Source organism: Jaculus jaculus, chromosome 8 (assembly GCF_020740685.1).
Source record: "Jaculus jaculus isolate mJacJac1 chromosome 8, mJacJac1.mat.Y.cur, whole genome shotgun sequence".
Classification (NCBI taxonomy): Eukaryota; Metazoa; Chordata; class Mammalia; order Rodentia; family Dipodidae; genus Jaculus; species Jaculus jaculus.
Genome location: NC_059109.1, coordinates 89,786,755 through 89,806,182, shown reverse-complemented (window position 1 = coordinate 89,806,182; position 19,428 = coordinate 89,786,755). Strand labels below are relative to the sequence as shown.

The following is a 19,428-nucleotide window of genomic DNA, read 5'->3' as shown; positions in this document are numbered from 1 at the left end:
GGGGAACAAGAGAGATGTACCCATGGAGCTCACTGGTCAGCCAACAGAGCTGTTTCCTTAGGAGACCTTATCTCAAAAAGAAGTGGACTGTATACCTGAAGATGGCATCTAAGGTTGTTGTTGGCCTTCACACACATAGACGTGTACTCACACTTACAGGAGTGTGCCCACATCTATATAAATATGCATAAACACAGGCACACATCACAAAGACATCCACACCCAAACAAAAAAGCAACAGCCACCCTCTCTTTTAAGGGTATTAAGAACCGAACAATTACATCTTCAGGTCTATATGGCCTCCTTTTGAAAGGGTCTTGAAAAACTTCTGCATTATTTACTGTGTAGCTGAGGATGTTAAAGGAATGGGTTTTTATCTTTTCAGAATATCTTCAACTATCCTAAGTATCAAGATTATGGTCAAAGCCGGGTGTGGTGGAACACACCTTTAATCCCAGCACTCAGAGGCAGGAGTAGGAGGATCGCGGTGAGTTTGAGGCCACCCTGAGACTACATAGTTAATTCCAGATCAGCTTGGACCAGAGTAAGACCCTACCCTGAAAAACAAAGCAAAACAAAAAAATTATGGTTAATGTCAACATAGTTTCAATCTAGGAAAATTAGGTACCATCAAGGTAAAGCCCATTTATACCGCCTTACATAAAACCACATGAAATGTAAGACTATGACAAAACTTGATAATTAATGTTAAAAAATGCATTGCTTAGAAACCAATTATAGAAACAGCAGGATGCATGCAAATCGAAAATAGGAAGTAAAAAAAAAAAAAAACATGAAATACGGAGAGAAGTAGAAGAACAGCATGTGGCCAGTGTCCTCATCTTACATATTAATTTTAGGACACATACGAAAGCCTACAGTGTGCTAGCTACTATACAAATCTGCTTTAAGAGCTGAAACTACATTATACCTTATTTGAAAAGGCCACAAAACTGATAAGTTATTCAAATAATCTCAAATGCTCATTATCTACTCAAATGAATTACTAAAAATATTATCATTATAAAGAAAGCTAGACATCTTATTACCCTTACCTCATTGTATGTTGTAGCTAAATCAGGTAAGGGGTAGAATTTTTTAAATAACACATGTCATACTTACACAGTCAAATCCCTCTGTGATTTAACTAACCAAAAAGTACCATAACATTTAAATGGCTTATTGAATAGTAATATTTCATGAAGAAAATTCAATGCAAACTTTAGTTATTTAAAACATATCAGCAGGACCAGAGAGATTGCTCAGCAATTAAAGGTGCTTGCCTATAAAGCCTGGTGGCCTAGGTTTAATTCTCCAGTTCCCACATAATGCACCAAATGCATCTGGAGTTCATTTGCAAGTGGCAAGAGGTCCTGGTGTGCCTATTCTCATTCTGTCTCTCTCTTTCAAATAAATAAATAAATAAATATTTTTTAAAAACATAGCAACAGATATCATTATAGTCAATCTGTATATGCAATAATATATTGAATAAAAATCACTTAGTATATGTGTTTTCTACTTTGTAACCAAAATTCCACAAACATTTTATTTCTATGTCAGTAATTTGTATAGGAATTAATAAAATACCTCATAAGAACTCAATTGTGCTCACAGGTCCCCCGCACCACCACCATGAGCACCAAATCAAGTGAAACAAAAAATGAACTTAATAAAAGTTGAAAATTTATTCTCCACAGAGAAAATCTGACAAAGAAAAAGCTCTAACTACCAAAAAAGAAATTAAGGTATATCCTATACCACTGCTAACATGCTAAGAAAGAAGAGACCCCCCCAAAAAAATACTTGTTTTAGAAAAATATTCTAGGATGTAGGTTGATAGCAGTGAAATTCAACAAGTACATTGTTGTTTGTTGTTGTTGTTGTTGCTGTTATTGTTGTTGTTGTTGTTATTATTATTATTATTATTGGATTTTGTAGCTCAGTAGCTCAGGCTGACCTGGAATTTACTGTGTAGTCTCAGGGCACCCTCGAACTCCCGGTGATCCTCCTACCTCTGCTGGGATTAAAGACATGTACCACCACGCCCAGCTAAAGTACACCTTATTTATCAAATTATATATCCAGCAACAATTCAAGTTCCTAATAGGAAACATCATGCTCGAGAAACATGATATGTTTTGATTTTCAGATTCATTAAAGTGGTATGTGGAACTCATATAAGAAAAATAGATAAAGAAATAGTTAAAAGAAATCCATGATTTATCTAATCTCTGCCTACAAAAAACTGATCTCTTATGGAAGCTCTTTGAAAGCAACTACTACTTGAGACAAAGAGTTTATGTTCAAATATCAAAATTACCATTTTGAGACAATAAAAGATCATGCATGCTTGAATTCATTAGTCTCTTTTACTGTCCTGTTGTTCTGAATAGCCAGGTACTTTCCTTTAAGTAACTTTATTCAATGAGCCAGCATAAAGCACCTACTCTTTGTCCAACAGTATGCAAGATTAATGAAGAGACAAAATAACCTTAACTTGGGGGAGCTTCAGTGGTGTGGGGGGGAGGTGTAAATGCGAGGTTATTAAATTCTAAACAAGTTAATAGAAAAAGTATAGAGTCACAGATGCTATGGGGTAGCATTCATAATAATAAATTACTTTTATTGTCTTTTCCTGCAATCTATTTATTTGGGTTTCTGTTTCAAACAGGATCCCACCATATGATGTTCTTGTGACTGCAACAACAAAACCCCACAAACTGAGTAGATTAAGCAGCAGAAATTTAATTTTCACAGTACTGAAGGCTAGAAGTCCAGGATTAAGATGCTGGCAGGCATGGCTGCTCTTGAGGTCTCTCTACTGGACATAAAGAATGTCACCTTCGTGCTGTGTCCTCCTTTTCTGTGTACTCATACATACAGATAAAGCAGTATTCAGGTTGACCTTACTCTGAAATACATCTGTATCTCAGATCAATCACATGACCTTGAATAAATGCTCTAATCACTCACTTTTCGTTATATCAAATGATGTGTAAGTATATATAACCTGTGAATTACTGAGAGAATAAAGGGACGTTACATTCATAAGGCCCCCGGCACATTGCGTAAGCCTAAAGCACTCTTGGTTCTGACCTACGTCTCAGAGGATCCTGGAAAATCTCAATATTCTAAAATACTATAAAGCCACCATTGCAATATTATGACTCTAAATTATGACTCTCAAATATTGTAAGCTTCCAAAGTAATGACTCTAAAGTAACCCAGAATTGACTCCATTTCTTTTCATGTACCCTAATGCACAATGTGGCTGAAGAACTTCTGTCTGCCACCTGAGTCTGTGTGTGTGTGTTTTCCACTCTGAGCGTCTCCCACCTTATGGGTAGATAGGAAGCAGTGGTTCAAGAGCATTGTGTTCCTAGCATCCTGTCCCTCCTATAACAAACAGGCTGTTCTCACCTCTAGCAAGAAATAGGTAGGAGTTTCTCTTAAGATATTTCAGAACAGAAATGCTTTTAAGATATGAAGTATACCTTCCAGGTAATTAATGTTATCACCCATTTAACAAAACTGGGGGCATCTTGATTTGGTACAAAGGTAAATATTTCCAGAAGGTTTTCAAAACATCTGCTCTTCATGAAAGAGTATTCCTCCTGCCTTTCAATCTCTAGGGCAACCCAATAGCCTGCCCTTTTTACAGAATTCAAACATACAAAGTAAAAATCAACACGGCACGGAAAAGCTCAGCAGAGCCTGGTACTAAGAGTCACTTGTTAACACCCAGATCATTGGCGTGTTTTAATTTCTTCCTTCCCCTCAGAAGCTGCAGGAGAAACCCCTGCATGTGTCACTTATGACAGATGGAGAGGAACTTTACCCAGCTACTTTGATTCCTTCAAAGGGAATGAAAAATGGACAGAATGAGGCCAGGCTTAGGATTCTCATGGGGCCTCAAAGGTTCAAAAAGGCTCTCAATAAAAGGAACTGCTATCATGAAGTATCTTCTGAGCAGCTGCAGTCACTAAACTAGAATCCTCCTAAATGTTGTCTCCACTGAAACTTGAATAACGCAATGTTTAATAATTCATGTACTTAACAGCATATTTGCAACACAAAGCTGTAAGGAATCTGCTAACTGAAAAAGATGCTAACTACCCCCCCCCAAAAAAAAAAGAAAAGAAAAGAAAGGAAAAGAATCCTCTTTAACATTCGTAACCCTCAAGCTGGGGTAGGGAGCTGATTAAGACTCTGAAAGCCACTCTTCAAGACAACTCAAACACAAAATGGCCTGGATCTCCATGACCTCACAGGGCCTGACATGACCTACGCAAGACCATCATAACAGAGGAAAGATCATGGCATCAAAATAAAAGAGAGACTGATTGAGAGGGGGAAGGGATATTATGGAGAATGGTGTTTCAAAGGGGAAAGTGAGGGGAGGGAGAGCATTACCATGGGATATTTTTTATAATCATGGACGATGTTAAGAAAAATTTGAAAAAAAAAATAATCCCACTTTATAAGATAATCTTACTAAATAAATTCTTCACTTAAGTTTTTGGCCAACTTTGAAATAAGGAAATTTATGACTCAATGTCATAACATACTATAAGGAAAATAAGAATAACTTGACTAAACTAACAACAGAGAAACAGCCACGTGTATGTGTGTCCACAAGACTAAACAATGAACAATCTTCAAGGAAACAAAACATCTCCCATGGATGCAGTACACTATTACCATGTCAGAGCTTTTTTATTTTTTTTAGCAGAAATGATGAACCGAGTTTTCAAATTACCGATCATCTTTCCAAAATGATCACTCTGCTACTTGTCTGCATAATCACAGAGTGCTCTTTCTTGCTATACTAAATATACATAGCTTCATGCTGACAGCCATGGCACGCCTTTTTTCTGCTATAAGAAAGGTCTAAAAGGCTCCATGCTAGTAGCCATGGCACTCTTTTGCTTGCATACCCATTGCTTTACAAATTAACCAAATCTACAGTTATTTGCAATAATGACATTTAGTGGCTTGTTCATTGAAGAGATATTGACTCGGCCTCTAAATTTCAGTGGATTTTTTTCTATTCCCTGAGTCATGCTGTGATTATAATTTACACAGTCAACAAGGACACACAGTGTGGCAGCCACTAATATGGGAACTGAAATCCAGGATGGTTTTGCAGGTATGATGGTCAGCCTGCTGTGCACAGGCTCTGAGCACCTGGCAGGATGCAGCCAGTAGAAGGAGGGAATGCGAGACAGTCAGCACATGCACCCTATGTTCTAGGGTTTAATAATACTTCCTGCAGTTGATGGAATCAAAGGAGTTAAAAACCCACTACAGACGTAAGGCCATGGATGGCTTATACTTGGTAAATTACAGAAACAGAAATTAGGACTAGAGAGATGGCTTTGCAGTTAAGGCACTTGCCTGCAACACCTAAGGACCCAGGTTCGACTCCCCAGTGCCCACATTAACCAGATGCATAAGATGGCACATGTGTTTGGAGTTCATTTGTACTGGCTAGAGCCCTGGGGTGCCCATTCTTTCTCTATCTCTCAAATAATAAATAAATAAATAAACAAATAAATAAGAAATAGAAATTAAACCTAAAAGTACTAGGGAGCCTTTGAAAGATTTCAGAAGTCATGCTACAAAACTTGTATGCAGATTTCTTAAACTGAGTGTGAAGAATGAAGTCAAGAAACAAAGGTATAACTTGTAAAGTACCTATTTCCATGTCTTGTTTTCTCCAATAAACTGTACATCCCTGAGTGAAAGAGCAGGAACTCCACTACTATAAAGAATGAGGCGTGGGGTCTGGAGAGATGCCTTAACAGTTAAGGCATTTGCCTGCAAAACCTAAGGACCCAGGTTTGATTCTCCAGTATCCACATAAGCCAAATGCACAAGATAGTGCATGTACCTGGACTTCATTAGCAGTGGCTGGAGGCCCTGGTGTGCCCTCTCTCCTTCCCATCCCCCCTCCTTTTTTCTCTCTCCTCCTCTCTCTCTCTCTCTCTCTCTCTCTCTCTCTCTCTCTCTCTCTCTCTCTCTAACAAATAAATAAGAACTTAAAACTTTTTTTTTAATTTTTGGTTTTTCGAAGTAGGGTCTCACTCTAGCCCAGGCTGACCTGAAATTCACTATGTAGTCTTGGGGTGGCCTTGAATTCATGGTGATCCTCCTACCTCTGCCTCCAGAGTGCTGGGATTAAAGGTGTGTGCCACCACGCCCGGCTTTTAAGGACTAAGCCTTTTTTTAAAAAGAATAAGGCGACTTCCAGCAAGATGGCAACCGCCTAGCTGCTTGCAAATCCCGGGGAAAGAAAGATGCAGATCCTAAGGAGAGAGCCACCCCATCATACCTCCAAAGGGCCCCGGCTGAAACTAAGGAAAATTGGCAAAACAAGCAAGGGTGCTGTTTTCCTCATGAACCGGATACCAGCACTAGGAGGAAGGACACCAACACAGAGAAAAATCAACTCCCACCAAATCAGAGAGCCAGAGCCTCAGAGGCCCCCAACACCTCAACACTGAAGCAGAACCAAAAATGAACCCAACATGGCTCAGGGAAATTTTGCAGAAGAGGGGACAGAAAGAATGTCAGAGTCACATGTTGGGTCAGGATATGCAGAGACATTTATCGTACAAATAACTGTGGGCTAACTCCACAATGCATGACCCATATACCTCAACAAGGAGGGGCCAATGAGGAGGGGGTAGGTCATGGATGAGCCTAATAATGGTACCAAACTGCCTGTATTTGCTGAATAGAAAACTAATAAAAAATAAAGAAAGAAAGAAAGAAAGAATAAGGCGTTCTTTTCCGTCCTTCTTACCCAATAAAACTTTGCGTCACAAAAAAAAAAAAAAGAATAAGGCATGGGCTAGAGAGATGGCTCAGTGGTTAAGATACTTGCCTACAAAGCCTAAGGACCTAGGTTCAGCTCCCCAGTACCCACATAAAGCTAGATATGCAAAGTGGCACATGTATCTGGAGTTAACTTGCAGAGGCAAGAGGTCCTGGAGTACCCATTCATATTCTTTCTTCCTCCCTCTCCCTCTCTCTCTCTTTCTCTCCTTGCAAAAAAATAAAAATATTGCATAAGGGAGCCAGTGCCCAAATGGAAAGCACTGCATGAACTACTAGGGGAAAGTATCCAACAATGATGTGAGCAAGCTGGGATACTCAGAAGCCACCAGCCTGACAAGAAGTATATACTATCACACCTTCCTCACCACAACAGACTGCACCATCTCAAACTATAAACCAAAATAAATCTTTCCTCCCTTCAATGGCTTCTTGTCAGGTCACAGCAAAATAAAAAAATATAAACTTAGCCAGCAGTGTCAAGAATGGAGAGACGTGTGGCTGGAGAAATGACTTAGTGGTTAAGGCACTTGCTTACAAAGCCAAAGGACCCAGGATCAATTTCTCAGGACCCGCGTAAGCCAGATGCACAGGCAGGCACATGCATCTGGAGTTCGTTTGCAGTGGCCGGAGGCCCTGGTGCACTCACTCACACTCGCATGCGCGCGCGCTCTCTCTCTTTCCCTGCCTATTTCTCTCTCGTGTTCCCTCTCTCTCTCTCTCTCTCTCTCTCTCTCTCTCTCTCTCTCTCTCTCTCTTTCTCTCTCTCTCTCTCTCTCTAAGAAAAATAAAAAATAAACAACAACAACAACAAAAAGAATGGAGAAACGTAGACAGAAATGAGAGCTGTTAACAGGGCCAATTCAACAGATGGACAAATTGTTTCACAAAGATTTAGAGATTAAGATAAAACACACATATAAAGTAAAGCTGAGAGCTTCTGTTTTGGACACTTTGGCTTGCAAACTACCATAGGATTTCAAAGTCAAGATTCCTAGCACACAAAGTGATATATGCGGAGCTCAGAGTTCCTTAGTAGGTGTCACCAGCTAATAAGTAGTTGAAATAATGGTAAAAGTAAAAAAAAAAAAAAAAAAAAAAAAAAAAAAATCATTTCATCCAGAAAAAGCTTATAGAGTAATAGAAATCCAGAGCAACAGAGAGGCCTTCAGAGAACACCATGCTAAGGGCAGGGTGGTGAAAGATATACTCATGAAGCTATACCCTAATATGTAAACAAATTTTGTGTGCAAGAAGCCAAGTAAGCCACTGAAAGCAGGGATTTCAAAGTCTGTGGTATAACAATGAAAATGAATTAATGTGGTGAATGCTTTCAGGTTGGAGGGGAGACATGGCTTCCCCAGTCACCATCTCTAGAAACTGCAGGGCGGCAGCCACTAGTAGCTAGTGTCTTGATTTCTTACACCATAAATCTTGGATGTAAGACACATAGAATTCTTTCCAGCTGTCTCATTTTATGATTGTAGTCAAATATCATGGCTTGTTCAGAAAGGACACAAACCACACAGAGTTGTCTTCCCTGCTTCAGACAGCAGAACCAAGGAAACATAAGCAAACGGGACTGATATCTCACAGTCTTCTGGCCAGCTGAACAAACAAGAAACTACGGCTCACTCATTTCTACCTAGTGATGCTAATGATTCAGCTAAATTGACTTCTTTGAAGGAAAATTACTGCTAATAACCTTAATTTTCTCCTAGGCTCTTCCCCTAGGTATCTGACATTTTAGATAAAATATTTTCATAAAATATTAAAACCAAAGGAATTATATCCTAGGTATATGCAACTCCAGTGTGACAGACATTATGAATCCCCTTTAGCTCTAGGCCTACATGTCTGGCCCATCAGATAAATACATAAAGCTTCCCATCTATGAAATTCCCAAGAAACACAATCTATTCCAAATGACACTAAAAACAATTTTCTTAAAGAAATGGGACTCTTCAGGCCACAACAAATGTGACAGAAACCACCCACATGGCATGTCCAGCATTCCAACTTTCAACTTAATCATTTGGCTGCAGTTTTCTTTATGCACAAAACAAACAACAGGCTTTCTACCCAGGTCTGGAGTCTCCCCCATATACATCTTATCCTAGAAAAGAAGGTGGGTGAGGTTTGCCATTTCCCTCCTCAGACCCATTTGCCAACTTCGTCCATTCTCCTTATTTTTGCCCTCTGGTTTTGTCTGGGGAATGAGGTAGACATAACTAACTCATTCCTGTTTTCCCTGCTGTGATAATATATGTGAGCTGTGCACCTCTACAAAGCCAAGGGTCTAAATCGGTGGTCCTTCTTGCCCCTTCCCTTGAAGCAGACATAAGTCTTCACTGTCACTGGGTCCCTTTAGTACTCAACCACACTGCGTTCCCACACCTGCACACAACTTCTAAAGGGTCCCTCTTGGAGACCTTCTCAGAAGATTTAGTTTAACATACATTTTCTTGTTAGCCCTGACAAACCCAGGGTTAAAGCAGGGGCTTTAACAGACATTATCAAAAAACAATGTAAACTGTGAGACACTGTAACATTTCCATAAGCAAAACCTAGAGACTTTCTTGAATATGCAAAGTTTCAGTGCCAAGGAAATATGAGTGAATCCTACCATATTTCTACAATTCACCGTGTGCTATAAAAATAAGCTTGCAGAAGGCACGCAATCACAATTGCAATGCCACTGCCAACCAAACCAGAATGTTCTTAAAAACAAGTATCCCAGGGCTGGAGAGATGGCTTAGCGGTTAAGTGCTTGCCTATGAAGCCTGAGGACCCCGGTTCAAGGCTCGATTCCCCAGGACCCATGTTAGCCAGATGCACAAGGGGGCGCATGTGTCTGGAGTTCCTTTGCAGTGGCTGGAAGCCCTGGCGCGCCCATTCTCCCTCTCCCTCTCTCTCTCTCTCTCTCTCTCTCTCTCTCTCTCGCTCTCGCTCTCGCTCTCGCTCTCGCTCTCTCTCTCCCTCCCTCCCTCCCTCCCTCCCTCTCTCTCTCTCTCTCTCTCTGCCTCTTTCTCTCTCTGTCTGTCACTCTCAAATAAATAAACAAAAAACATTTAAAAAAAAAAACAAGTATCTGGAGAAACAGATGAAAGAACTGAATCCGTCTTTGGAAGACAGATACAAGACTTCCATCTTCCTGCCATTTATCCATACATAATAAGACATACTAACCTTGATACTGTGCTACTGTAACACATCACAATAGGATCCTGCATAGAATGGCATCAAATTCTGAAAAGTGATAAGCCTGGTATAGTGGTGCATACCTTTAACCCCAGCATTCGAGAGGCAAAGGTAGGATCACTGTGAGTTCAAGGCCACCTTAAGACTACATAGTGAATTCCAGGTTAGCCTGGACTAGAGCAAGACCCTACCTCAAAAAACCAAAAACAAAGTATTTAATAAATGGGCCAATATGGGTAATGATTGTAACTGCCACTTTTGAAAAAGCTCAAAATCAGGCTGGAGAGATGAAAGACATTTGCCTGCAAAGCCAAAGGACCCAGGTTATATTCCACGGGATCCACGTTAGTCAGATACACAAGGGAGAGCATGTGACTGGAGTTCATTTTCAGTGACTAGAGGCCCTGGCGTGCCCATTCTCTCTCTCCCCGCCACTTCTCTGTCAAATAAATAAATAAATAAAAATATTTAAAAAATTGAAAGCTCAAAAGCAACATAGATTTTCTATATATTTTCCCAATATCTCTCTAAATGAAAATACCATGTAAATTTCTAATTTATATAGTCCTTTTTCTACAATTCATTCCTTAGGATAATGAAAATTAATTGCAGGTATCTACTAATGAAATTCAGAAATATGGCATTATTCTACCCTTCTAATTATCTACACAGAAAAGGTAAAAAGGGTTCTGGTTTCTGGATTTTTGTTGTGGTTGTCATTTGTATTTTGAAACAGGATCTTGAACTTAAGATACTAACGCCTCAGCCACTGGGTGGTGGGAGTATAACGTGCAATGCCAATAACACCTTAAAATGGATTCTCAATGATTAAGTATTGTGTTGCTTAGTATTCAAAGAGATTTAGTTCCAGAAACCCTCCAGATACTTAAGTCCCTGATATTAAATGAAGTAGTGTCTGTATATAACCCATGTATAGTATGCCTTATATGCTAAATCACATATAATGCAGATAACTTTTAATTCCCCCTACAATGCAAATAGCTGTTATGCTATATTGTTCAGGGAATAATAAAAAGGTTTAGGGCTGGGATGGAGCTCAGTGGTAGAGAAAGGCTCAGCACAAACATACTTTTTTCCCCAAACGGTTCTGATCTGCAATCATTTGGACACAGAGACTCAACTCATGTGCATGGAAGGCAGGTTTAATAGAAAGTTTAAGTCTCCATATATACCTGGACAGAATGTTTTGAGCCCCAATATTAGCTTCATTGTCCCAGGTCATCATCAAGCTGTAGTATATACTGGCCACGTAAGGCTTGACTTCTCCAACCACATTCTCAGGAGTACATAGAGCTTCCCAGCAAATAAAACTGGTCAGAAAACAGACTTTCAACCCTTGATTTCATAAAATATTTCCATATAAAGGATCTTTTTCTTGAATTAGCCCCTTAAGTGGCAAATGTTTTTTTATTAATTACTTAATGATTCAAGGAACCCAAAGGCAATGGTCTACTTCTATAGTCAGTCCTAGGGATGCAAATGAGAACTGGACTGTAACTAAATGGGTAAAACTATGTAGCAATATGGGCCATGCCTCAGCTGAAAAATATGTTCACCTGTATATCAAAGGCTCTGTAAAACGGTGATATCACGGGGACCCTTTTTTAAAGGCTATTTGACAGTGTTCTCTCCATATTTTAAATGTGTAGGTGTTTTTAACCAAATAGTCCCATTTCTTGGAATTTAGCTACAAGAAATTTTCATACATGTATATAACGACTAATAAGACCAACATTCTTTCAGTGCAACAGTGAGAACAAAAAATGGCTACCATATAGAAGGCCTATGCTATCAGATCTTGTGCAACGTTAGAAAGAATGAGATAACCAGTATACTAACTCAATGAAACCAGTATACTAACCAATAAAATCTACCTAGATAAAAGCAAAATCATAGAAAAGTATATGGGATATGACCCAGTTTATATAAGACAAAGCATCAATAGGTACAGTATGATCCAGTTTATGTAACAAGGAAAACCACGCATGTGCGTTCATGCACGTAAATGCACAAGGAAGGAAGGGAAAGGACAGTTGGAGCTGCTGCGGATGGCACTATCTGGGCACGGGCGTGGGTGGGAAAGAACACTTCGCATTTTGCTCATGTATTTTTTGCACTGTCATTTCAATGGGAATATATTAGTGCATCTCTTACATCATTTTTTAAACCAGTGAAAACAACACTTAAGTTCAAGAGAGGTCTATGGTGACCTGTCCAACAGCATCCATAGACAAAGGAGAAACCTATCAAAGGGACCACACTTTCATTTGTTCCAGTGTGAGCTCCCATTTAAGAGTGAAAAGAAACTAACTGTGCCATGACACACACACCTGCAGAAACTGAGCTACATTTTATATGTTCAAGATGACTGCCAAGCAGCAGGACAGACATTATGTGACTGGTTACATTACAAATCAGTGACACAGGCAAGAGACCCTCCACAACGCCACAGACGAAGTCACCCATTTCTCTCCACTTAGGTGATCTCATGTCCAAGGACTGCCACAAAATGTGGGAAAAAACCCTACCCTGACTCTCTCAACTGCATCCTTGCAAACACCTTGGAAAAATGGAGAAAAAAGTTGGGCAGAAATTCAGAATCCGGATGCTGTGCACACTCAAAATAAATGACCAAAAGAACCTGTAAAAGAAACTGACAAGGAGAACGGGGGAGAGAGAGGGAGCAAATAAGACTACTAACATTTTCTAGGACAATACTTCTGAGAACTTACAAATGGCTAAAATTGGAAGTTCTTAGACCAAATTCATACCACAAATATGTTTGATTTGCCCCCCCCCACCATGGATTGACACCTGTTATTTTAATTATATCCTTTTTTTTTTTTTTTTTTTTTGAGACAAGGTTTCTCTTCAACTCAGGCTGACCTGGAACTCACTCTATAGCTCAGGCTGGCCTCAAACTCATAGCCATTCTGACCTCAGCCTCTATAGTGCTGGGATTAGAGGTATTTACAGTAAAGAGCCATCACTGGCTTCCAAGTAATTCTAAATGGGGAGAGTTAACACTTCCTAAAAACCTGAATTCCATGCTTTGCTTGGAAATGTATAGGTGCTGGTACTCCTAAAGCCCAGGCCCATGTAGAAGAGCAAGTGGCAGCTACTCCTAGGAAGAGACGCAGCCAACTGCTCTCTAAGACCAGCAGCATATGTGCACGTCATTTATCTCAGAGGCACCCAAGCCCACAACAGCCTCACAGAAACGAGGAAAAACTTCACCAGGTGAAAATTGGCCCTTGAGAGTGTTCAAGTTATTTTTTAGGATTCCCCTAGGGTAAGCAGTTACTAACATCCCTATTGCAGACTTCTGGCCCATGCAATTATAGAAAAAAATGTCCCAAGAAAGAGATGAGGACATGTTTCTTTTGCCATTCTGATTCCAACTTGCAACTTCACAACAGCCTAGTCACTTAAAATAATCGCCACAGAATTTTTTAGGGTAAAATCCCTTTGTGCCACATGTTCCACCTTAAATGCAGGTGAGAAGTTGAGCCAGGCGTGGTGGCTCACGCCTTTAATCCCAGCACTCAGGAGGCAGAGGTAGGAGGATTGCCATGAATTCAAGGTTACCCTGAGACTCCATAGTGAATTCCAGGTCAGCCTGGGTTAGAGTGAGACCCTACCTGAAACAAACAAACAAACAAACATGTGAGAAGTTGTAGTTCTGGGCTAGCACTGACCTCATCTTCTGAGGCTAAAGAAAGAATATCCACAATTCAAAACCAGCTGGGGCTATACAGAGAGACCCAAAAACAAAATAAAATAAAATGAAGTTGGAATTTTGATATCAGCCTACCAACTTTAACATACTCGGGTGATTGACTGAACTTCCCCAAACATCAGTTCACCTAAATGTAAATGTAACCTAAATGTAAACTGAAGAAAAGACCGCTTCATACCAAAAACACACTGTTAGGACAGTTAAATGAAGTAGTACACTTTAAATACTCAACAAATATCTGTTGTTTTGTTTTACAATTATTATTATTACTCCATGCAGAGAAGTTCAAAGTTCCTACTGTAGTCTCATGGGAAAAGAGGAGGCATGATGTGCCCCTAAACATCAGCAGTCCCCAAATTCTTCTCATGCATGTTTTTGTCCTCCCAGGGCTAAATGGCTTAATATGGTCTTTTTTAAAGGCCTAGCTGAGAGGCACAGATGCCCTGGAGATAGCATCTGGCTCCCTGTGATACAGTTCAGAACCCCACAGTCCCAGAACTGTAAGGCTATTAGTGCTGGGTTCCTCTATCCCAATGCAGCCACAGGGTTAGGCAAGCCCAGAGAAAGACCTGGCACTACAGGGCAGCCTGCAGGGTGACGGGAACTTTCCCTGTTTGCAGGATGGTGGTGCAAGTGTCCCTGATAAGTTGTAAAGGATTCCTTCCTCCTGAGCCACATGGAAAGACAAATGTCATTTGGCCTTATGGGGGAAAGGAAGGAGGGTAGACATTAACACAGCAGCAGAAGGGGTTGCTGCAGTCATCACACAGTGCCAGGCATTTCAGGCTATGGTTTATTCTCCTATTCCACATGGGGCAAGCAAGGCTCAGAGTGAATGTCCCAGGCCACATGGTTACTAACAGGTCACTATCAGGATTCAAGCTGAGGTGTGCCTGATTTTAGCACCTTATGATCTCAGGAACTCTCAAATGCGAAAGGCAACCACTAACCCAGACAAGGAGCATTCCAAAGCCAGTGTTCTGCACCTTGTGGGGTCCTGGATCCCCTTTGTAGCTGGTGAAACTACATACTTTTCTGGACTCTCCTCAGCATACTTTAAATATACAAGAATAAATACTTATGAGTACAACATAAAATAATCATACTGAAATATACTCATACAGTAATATATGTTTCTTTTCAAATCATTAAATGCCCAAGCTCTCCCTTGCCTAATTGTCACGTGGAAATAAGTAAAAATAATAATCTGCCAGGTACATTTGTGGACTCACCAAACTGCATCCTCAGACTTTGACAGTGTGAATCTGAGGAGAGGGACCCCTCTTCTAGGAGAAAGGGAGATATCAAATAGACAATGAGTGCTCTGTGATCACCCGTCTCTGGAAGAGCTGTATACAATAAATTTGAGTTGCTCTTTTCTTCCTGTTAGTAAGGAAATGGCCAGCTACTCTAATTCATTAATGCCAAGGAGCCCACACACACCCCCATACACACACTCACACACAAAATCTTTAATTGTTCAGGAAGGAATGATTTCGAAGAGCAATGTACCCTAAAGCAATGGCTTGCCCGGCCCAAGGGTGTTTCAGTACCTAGAGGCTGGAATTCCCTAAAGGATTATGGGAGGAGAGCTGAGCAGAGAAGACTCCCAGTCAAGGAAAGAAGACAGCATTCAACATTCTCATTGAATGTTTTATAAGTACATGGGAGAGGTCTTCAGAGAAAAACCTTTTTTTGATTTATAGCTCTTTTCCAACTATTTTGATTCCATAACATAAAACAAAAAATAGAGTTCACGGGGGAGGGAGGAATTCAGCTGGTCATTCATTCCCCTGAACATAATAATCTCCCTGCTGAGGTTTGGAAGGGAGGCCATTATTTGATTTCTTCTAGAAACTTGAGCTATATCTTTAGCAGAGCAAAGCACCCAAAGGCAGGAGCATCCAGACAGACTTTCAGCAAGTGGTGTTTGCAATCAAGTGAAATGGGCTTTGCAAATAAAGACATCATGGGGTGATTTTTTTTTTTTTTTGAAAGCAGGCTCTTAAATTCAATAAAGACACCATAAACTTCTTGTTGACCCACTCACTGGTGTACTATGACCTGCCTACCTGCCTCCACACAGGTGAGGTAAACCCGTTTTCACATTTGGTAAGCTAAAGGCCAGCAGCCATGGTACATTTACAGACCAAAGCAGATGGAATAACACCATAACCTGAGGAAACATTTCTACTTTGAAGACTAGGGCTTTATCAGAAGAAAAACTATTAAACAGGAAAACAAAGAGTCACAGAAGCAAGGTTATTCTGTGCCTGAGCATGACAAGGAAATAGAAAATGGTAAAATGAACAGCACTGAGAGCTAGACAGCATCCTAGCAAACAAGATCACCATTTGAATATGAGCAGCAGAACTTCCATCGAGGATGGAAGATGTGTGTATTTCTCCATAAATAGCAGGGAAAGTCTTTGTCACTGGCACTAATATACCCTCGTTTCATTTTATAAAGTGAAAAGTAAACTATTTTAGAAACTTCAGTCTGGACATGAAATATCAACTACGATCATGAAAGCATCTCTGTGAGTCCTTGACCTCATTCTGCATATGAGATGCAGAACTTCTCGCTCGTACAGGCATTCACCATGAGAGTTTATTCAAACCTGGGTCGGCAGTGCTAGTAAAAAAAAAAGAAGAAGAAGAAGAGGAAGAAGAAAGGAAGGAAGGAAGAAAATGGTCACAAATGATAATAACTAAGTCTGAATCTGCTAAGTAATTTTAATTTTCAAAGAATACTTATACTTCCCTCCCCCCTAAAAGGAGACTTGTGGAAAACATGAGCAAAATAAAATCCTTCCATCCCATGACCATCTTCCATAACTGCCCTAATTCAAAAGATATAATTTATCCTTACATTGGACTTTAAAATTAAAAAAACCAAAGGTAGTAACCAATTAAAAACTTGTAATAGATAAAATAATTAATTCTGAAATAACTGTTTGCCAGCTAGCTGCAACTGCCGAATTGATGATGACAACTTAAGACACTGTCCCCAGAAGCTAAATTCCTTTAATCACAGCCCTTCACAACTTCCCATGCTAGTACTGGATCCCGTAAGGAAACATAATCTCGCTTGGAGAGTGGCGCAGGCATGAGTACAAGCACTTAGTAATTACAATTCCTAATAAATCAAACCTTAAAATGGATTTAGCAGCATCTGAGGAAAATACCATGTTCATTGATTTTGCCAAATGTAACTGTCCTTTGTTATCAAATCAGAGGTATACATTAATCTAGACGTCATTGGACATGTGCTTAAGAAAGAAAAAAAAACAGTGACATTACTGGTACCAACCCAATTGGTCTCTGCTGGGAATGAAATATTTCAGAAGTGATACAAATTTTCAAACTCAATTTCGGCAACAGCTCCTTGGTAACTTTCAGTCATTTTTTAATTCCCATATTTTAATATCTGATATGACCAAAGCACGCTGCCTCGGGATTCCGGCGCATGACTGGTGAGCATCACATTTTAAAGCACAAATACAAAACTTCCAGGTGAATATTTCAGAACAAAGCTCTTCTGCGTGGGTGTGCATTTGTAAAATAAAGGTAAAATTATTCTAACACATGTAAATGTGCTCTCAGTGATCAAATGGAGTCTTTGAAACTCTGTTTTGACAGTCACTTGTAGAACAGCAATCCCACACCGATTAATTCAGAGCTGGGTAGTGACACCATCAAAGCTAAGTCAAAACTGAGTTCTGATGGCTGAGTAATGAATGATACAGTGGAAAGGTAGCGTAATCACTAACCTAATGTACCGTACCTCTCCATCTGTGCTCAGAGATTACACATCAAGAAAGGGTCCTCTGGCAACAAAAATCCCATGTTCAGAAAAATGCTCAAAAAATACTATTCCATTTTTAAAAGTGAGTTTTTATGAAAACAAGTGTTCTCCCAAGACAGCGGTCATTTATTAAACTTATATAGTTAAGAAAGAAGATGACATAATAGATCAATACAGCATCTGAAAAATATGCAAGTCTGTCCGATGAAATACACAGCATGTAGATTACATAACACAAAACAGGGATTACACCACCTGCTCATACTCAGCTACATTTTTGATCTTCTGTATGATTCTCTAACTTAGGTTTGAAGAATTCAAAATATTAGGTTCTCATTCCAACCACACATTTTGTTTAAACCAACAGTCTCAAAAACACTAAAAGAATTAAACTAAAACACGTGTGCGCACATGCGCACACACGCACAGTTTTTCTACTCTTCCAATGCTTTCTTGACCTCATTGGAGAATGCCCAGCTCCAGTCACTACTTGCTGTTCCCAAGCATGTTTACTTTATGAATCTGCTCTCTGTAAGGGGGGAATTCAGTTTCTTTTGGAGATGTTATACAGTTCCCTGTGTTTGGACATGACTGCCAACCAAACCAAATTAGTCAACATATATCTCCACATAACAAATTTATAGACCATATTTATGGTTTAAAAAATGGCGACCTTCCATGAATGTTTTGCCCCAAATTAATATCAAACTCTGTGCTTTAGAATAATGGCTATAATCAATACAAGTTTAATTTTAAGTCAGTCATCTCCCAAATGCATGCATATTTGTGTAAACATATTAGGCATGTGCCTTTCCTTTTAGAAAATGTTAGTTTTATGAGTTTGTTTTTATTTTAAAGTTATTCCAATTGGAGAATTCCATATTTTCATATATCTATTCAGTCATCCACAAAGTCTAAACTCAGAAGTACTGTAGGATATAGACAGTGTTTAAGTAGTTAAGAAATAGAAATAACTTTAAAATTCTGAAAATAAGGCAACCTTTGGTATCCACCACTTACATGCTGTTAGGAGGCCCAAACACTGCCCCCAAGGAGTGCAGAGCCTGTCGGTGTAGAGTAGAAATGGCAATCATTTCTACGATTTTCCCATAAGACACTGAGGATACACGCACACACATTTACATGCGTTGCATGGTGCCAACTATTTTCAACCAAAATAATCGTATACACGTCGAGCCGAGCTATTTCCAGCGCAGAAGCGGGCGAACGTCTGGGGAGTGTGAGGAAACCCTGCAGGAGAGGACTACCGAGAGACAGGGTGGCGGGGGGGAGGGGGGGCGGTGGAGGGTCCTCTGCCTCGCGCGCGCGCGCGCGCGCGGGGCGCCTGGCACCCCGCACCTGCACCGGGTCCCCCGCCGAGCATCCGGAGGCGCGCGCACGCCTCCGGGACGCACCCGAGGAAAGCCCAGCAGCAGCCGGGAGGGTCGGGAGCGGCGGGAGCATCCTCGGGCGGGACCCGCAATGCCTTCTCCTACCTGTCACTTTGCCGGGAGCTGCTGCCAGCGGGGGATGCGGCCAGCGCGGCCGCCCGGAGCCCCGGGGTGTGTGCGCGCGTGTGTGTGCACGCGAGTGAGAGAGTGAGAGAGAGAGAGAGGGAGAGAGAGGAGGGAGAGCGGGTCGGCCGTGCGCTCTCTCCCCGCGCCCGGCGCCGCCGGCCCCCTCCCCGTCGGCCATGGAGCGCCGCCGCGAGCCCCCTCCCGGACCGCCCGGCCCCGCCCCGCCTCCGCCCGCCTCCGCCCCCCGCCTGCCTCCCGCCCGCGGGGCTCACCTCGGCCGCGGTCCCGGGGCTCGGCGCC

The 19,428-nt window shown here is 40.9% G+C and overlaps 1 protein-coding gene across 2 annotated transcripts in view; it reads right to left on the bottom strand.

Annotated features, from left to right (window-relative positions):
* Window positions 1-19,146, bottom strand: part of Plcb4 (phospholipase C beta 4) — a 409,699-nt gene extending 390,553 nt beyond the window's left edge. Inside the window, exon 1 of one of the 2 annotated variants that reach the window (XM_045156593.1) lies at window positions 19,108-19,146. The gene's annotated coding sequence lies outside the window, so the exon portion shown is untranslated. Of the gene's footprint in view, window positions 1-18,631; window positions 18,650-19,107 lie in introns of those variants that run through there. The other variant, XM_045156591.1, reaches the window with a different exon arrangement.
* Between the last annotated feature and the right edge of the window lie 282 nt (window positions 19,147-19,428).